The sequence below is a fragment of the Furipterus horrens genome, unplaced genomic scaffold (genome assembly GCF_987537825.1).
Source record: "Furipterus horrens unplaced genomic scaffold, mFurHor1.1.pri manual_scaffold_17, whole genome shotgun sequence".
Taxonomy (NCBI): domain Eukaryota; kingdom Metazoa; phylum Chordata; class Mammalia; order Chiroptera; family Furipteridae; genus Furipterus; species Furipterus horrens.
In genome coordinates this window covers 108,208,069-108,213,310 of record NW_028327187.1, presented here as the reverse complement: position 1 = coordinate 108,213,310, position 5,242 = coordinate 108,208,069, and the positions used below count along the sequence as shown (strand labels likewise).

The window sequence follows — 5,242 nt, the reverse complement described above, 5'->3', positions numbered from 1 at the left end:
TCCACCTTTCAGTATTTGCTACAGCACATTGAAGCTAAGGAAGGGCTCGGTTATGTCAGCCCGTCGCAAACATCTATGAAGATTCATTCATTTATTTCACAGTACATACTGTAGACCTATAAACCAGGCACTGGAGTTATAGGTGTCAGGGACATGATGGCTGTCATGGAGCATGTGATGTGAAAGACGGATATTAAATGGATAAATTGTACATATGATTATACATATAATGAATACATTTCCATTGTAAAGAGTGTTGTGGAGAGCTGAGGGTGGTCACGAAAGGCTGAGGAAAAGCCTTTCAGATACAATCTGATCACTGAGCTGCACTGACCGATGGTGGGGGTGGGGGGCAGGAGGAGGGCACGCCTGGTGTGTCCCAGGTCAAAGACGCTTTTGAGGAAGGGAAACAAGGTTGACAGATCATCCTGGTCCTTTTAGACCTCACTGAGGACTTAGACCTTTGTCCTAGGAACAAGGCATCAAAAAAGGATTTTAACATTAGCATTGCATTTTGTACATATGGAAGATAAGATGTACCCATTCCTGACAGGGCCCCAAGGAAAGCTAATTGAAAGAGGGGCCATAGTGTTTTCATGGAAACATGGGTCTCCTGAATCCACATTACGGTGTGAGAATAATGGTGGGTATGAGCATCTCTTTCTATTAGCCAATGTGGGAAAATGGATTCTAAAATCTTCCCTCTCGAAATATGGGTGTGTTCAAGCCAAGAGAATGTAAGCATGAAATGCTGCGGCTACCAGATCTGTATTTCAGGCCTAGTGCTGCCTTTGACCTGTTCTGCCTGTCCCAGCAAGAGAAAGGGCAAAGTTTTTCTTCCATCTGTGGGTTGTATTACGCTGGGCTGGCTTTCATCAGACCACTCATTACATCCTTCTAAATCTGGCCTTGTTTGCTCATCATGCACAGCATGGCTCATTAGTCTAGGCTAAAGTTACTTTCAGTCATTTTCTGTGGCTGATCTCCAAACAGACGCAGCCTTTGGAAACCTAAGAATAGGTTTTGGGAGAAGCAGTGTAGCACCTGAACCAGTCCACCTAGTCTCAAATCCTAGCTCAAACATTTATTAGCTGTGTGACTTTGGGCAAGTTGCCTAACCTCTCTGTGCCTGGTTTTGCCCATCTTTAAAAAGAGCATATGGCAATATTCATCTCATAGGGCTGTTATGAAGCTTATATGGATCACTATTTGCCAAGCACGTAGAGCAGTGCCCGACACATAGAAGTATTATACCAGAATTTGGTAAATATGCAAATATTTTAATATCTCGGTGCCTTGCTGTCTTCATTAGTTAAACAACTTTTAGAAACTTCTAGCTTCCACCTGTGCTCTGAGAATGAATTAGCTGGATACTCAGCCAATTTAACGGGTGACTACTATCTTTATAGTCAACAGTTAAATACTGTTGGGGGCCACCAAGGGCTACTAAGAGTCAGAATCTGTATTACTGTAATGCTTGGACAAAGATTGTGAACTAAACAACCAGGCCAAACAAAAGCAGACTGTCCAGTGGCAGATGCGGATGGTGGTAGCGGTGGGTCCTCAGTGGCCTTTGCACTCATCACTACAGCTTGCAGCTTCTATGTGTGTTAAGTTCTCCACTCACAAAAATCCACGAGGGGGCGCCAGGTGTCCAACTCCAGCAGTGACGACCGCATTCAGGTGGCCATCTAGCTCTACCTGCTGGAGAAAAGGAGAGTGGCGACCCACCACAGAAAGCCCGTGGGTGGGGGCCAGCAGCCTAACCCTCCTCCCACAGCACCAGCCATGCCACAAAAAGTGCCTTGCTCAAAAGCCACAGGAAAACGCCAGAGAGGAAGCCAGTAGCCTCAAAGGCCGTGGACCTCGGCCCAGGTGGCCTTGACCTGACTACCCCTGCAAGCCGCCAAATAAAACCAAAGGCCCTGCACCCCAGCCCCGTGAAACACAGGGGCCAAGAGCGAGTTTGTGGAGCTGTTCATGCCCGGCAGACATAATAATCAAGCTGCTGTGCACTGAAGAGATCCTGGACATTCCGAAGCCATCCTGCTGGCCTCCAGGGGAGGGTGGTGACAGGCCCCTGTCCGCAAGCCCGTTCACTTGCCCCCAAATGTGCGTTTCTGCTCAGTCTGCCACAGCAGCTCCGTGGACAGTGATGGCAGCACAGAGCAGGAGATCAGGATGTTTTGGGGAAGGCACAGTTGGGGAGTTTGCTGGCCAGAACAGACACCTGTCCCCAGTCTTCACAGAGTCCACTGGTGTTGCTTGGCCCCAACAGACAGTCTGGTGGACCCAAGGGCCTTGTCTCTAAAACACCGGACCGTCGCTGAGCTGCAGAAGGAACTCAGAGGAGAGAGCAATGTCGTGCGGTGGCCCAAACCCGGGGAAATGAGAGAGATGGCGAGGGTGGTGCTGCAGATGCTGACCTTGGCCAGGGCAAGGCTGGGAAAAGCCCTGGAAAGCAGGGCGAGGTCAGAAGGCAGCATCTCCACTGCAGGACTGTCAGGCTGGGTGAAGAGCAACGAGGACCTGGGCACCACAATTAGGGACCTGTTATGTTCCAAGTAGAAGCTCGGGAAGCAGTGTGCAGGTTTAGTACCACCTAGACAGGGGCCCTGGGTCATCAGGGTGGCTTCCAGAGAGGCTGGAAGGACAGAAGCCCGGCCTTGTTAAAAACCTGCCTCTCAAAGTCCAAAAGGGACAGCAGGAAGGACCCCCTGAGGAGCCTGCAAAGGGCATGTGTGCACCAGCAAGGTGGAGGCCCACCGCCTTCATGGTTCAGTCACCAGCTCCAGCTCTTGGTCTGATGACAGCAGCTCTGTGGACAGTGATGAGTCTCTGAGTTGTTCAGAAATTCAAAGAGGGGCCATTGAGCTCCAGCCCTGGACCTTCAACCCAGCATGTGCACGTGAAGCCAGAGGGGCAGGGGGACAAGGGACAGACCTTCCCGTTGCTCTGTTCAGAGACCTGCGGGTGCCAGCCAGAAGCTCCAGTGGTACTGTGTCTGCCAGAGGGTCACCCACAGGTAGAGGAAATCTTTATCCTCACAAAGACCACAGCCCACGAGGGGCAGGGCCTGCCACCAGGGACAGTGCTTTTAGTCAGCTGTCTAGTTGTGCAGGAGCAGGTGCCTTGGCCGGAAACCCCAGTGCCAACTCAGAGGCCTGGGGTGGATAGGAGGGGACCCAGGCCAGCCTCGCCTTCCTGTGGGGCAACTTCGCCTACCAGAGTTGGCTGCAGAGCAGGTAGACAGTGGGCTCAGAAGGCAGGGGCACGGTATGGAAAGGAATCCTGGGGAGCCAGAGGGAGAAGGGGCCAGGGGGCTAGGCCCAGGGTGTGCCAGCCTTACCATGGACCCCAACTAGGGCCTGCCCTTCACAGGCTTCTCCCTGCTGCCCTCCAAGCATTTATTCCGCCTTGGGAAGAATGTCTCCTTGCGGGGCCAAGCCAGCCGGCCTTTTTAGCCTCTGCCCGAGCCTGTGTCTGCCGGGTCCACCCCTCTCGGCCTTCAGAGAGGCCCAGCCCACCACCACCTCATGTTTGGAAACTCATACTTGATCATGAAGAAGGAAGAAGGTACCAGCAGTGTTCAGCTTACATGACAGCAGGAACTCAGGTTCAGAGGAGGACACTTTAGACCTGAGGTATAGACAGAGGGTGGGTAGAGATGAGGGCCAGGAGGCCTGGGACAGCGCTGCAGTGAGCTGAGTAATACCTTCGTGCAGGACAATGGCGTGTGGTTCGGGACAAAGTCCTCAAGCTGTGAGTACACATCCAGGTGCCAGCGTGTCTGTGGATAGGGCATGTATATGCGTGTACTTATGCGTGTATATAGGTGACACTGTGGGCAGACAGGGGACGGGAGCCACTGTGACCACCCTGTATATATGTACACTAATGGGAGACATGCCCCTATTTAACACATGTGTTCTGGTAAATATGATTTTTGTAGTTCTTTTGTAAATTTTTAAAAGTGCTATAAAAACTGTTTTTGGAAAATATAGCTGTTTGGTTTTGCAGGGCGCCCCTGACATCAGTTTATTTTTTCTTTTAAAGTATATTTTATTGATTATATTGTTACAATAGTTCCAATTTTTCCCCCTTTGCGCCCCTCTGCCCAGCACCTCCTTCCCCCAGCAATCCCCGCCCCCCTAGTCCATGCCCATGGGTCATGCGTGTAAGCTCTCCGGCTTCTCCCTTTCCTATATTATTACTATTATTTAAATAATTAATTAATTTTTATAACAATAGAAAGACTAAAGACCCTTTATAATCTTATAAAGGACAATGGGCGACGGTCTCGTGCTCCTCTAGCTGCTTCAAGCTGGACATGGTTGTCGTCCTGCCTACCCTTGGGTCCAGAAATCCCTAATAAGAGTGGGGGTGTGGCAGGGAGGGTGGCCTTCCCGCACGAGGCTGACGGCAGTTTCTGTGGCCTCCATAGCGCTCATCTGGTTCTGTCCATCACAGCCAGGGTTAAGCAGCTCTGAGACTGGTACTTTGGGGTGATTGCCGTGGAAACGTCTGGATGTGCCTGAGGGGCAGCAGTGACACCCCAAAGCACCCTCTAAGCCCCCAAGGTCTCTGTCCAGAAGCTCCTGGACATCACTTGTTATAAGGGACCCCAGGTCGAGAGGCCAAAGCCTGTGCCCTGAACACTGTGGCCACATCCTTCAATCAGAGAAACATCAAAGCACAAATGGCAGCAAACACACTGGCCGTTTTCTGGTGCACGTTGGGAAGTCCCAGGACAGAGTTCACGCCAGTCACCTGAGTTTCCCTAGGACCCATAGTGTCTCATGTCCAGTTCTGCTCAATGACTACATGGTTCTAACAGCTCAATAAAACTCTTTGTACATGGGGGGAAAACCCACCAGGCTTTGTCAACTGTCTGCAAAACTGGCCAATGAACCACGCCAATCTTCAGAAACTTGCCAACCTCTATGGAACTAAAATTGGAATTGGCCAAACACAGGGTAGAGACCATCATGGGCTTACTAAATAGCTATAATAGGATTATTCTGTAAAATATTTTCTCATTTTAAAACTGGCATTTTTTTAAAAAAAGAAATGTAAAAACAACAAGTTCCAGGGAGGAATTCTGAAAATGAAAGATAAATCAAAACTTTAAAATGAAAATATTCTACAAGCAGACAGCCCACATAAACCCTTGTTAATGAGTCAGCATACCACCTCCCAGTGATATACTTTGGCTATATATTTACACATTTAAAAACCATAC

At 49.9% G+C, this 5,242-nt stretch overlaps 1 pseudogene; it reads left to right on the top strand.

Moving 5' to 3' along the window:
* Positions 1 to 712: 712 nt before the first annotated feature.
* LOC149991789 (protein phosphatase 1 regulatory subunit 26-like) lies at positions 713 to 3,708 on the top strand (annotated as a pseudogene).
* The last annotated feature ends 1,534 nt before the right edge of the window (positions 3,709 to 5,242 follow it).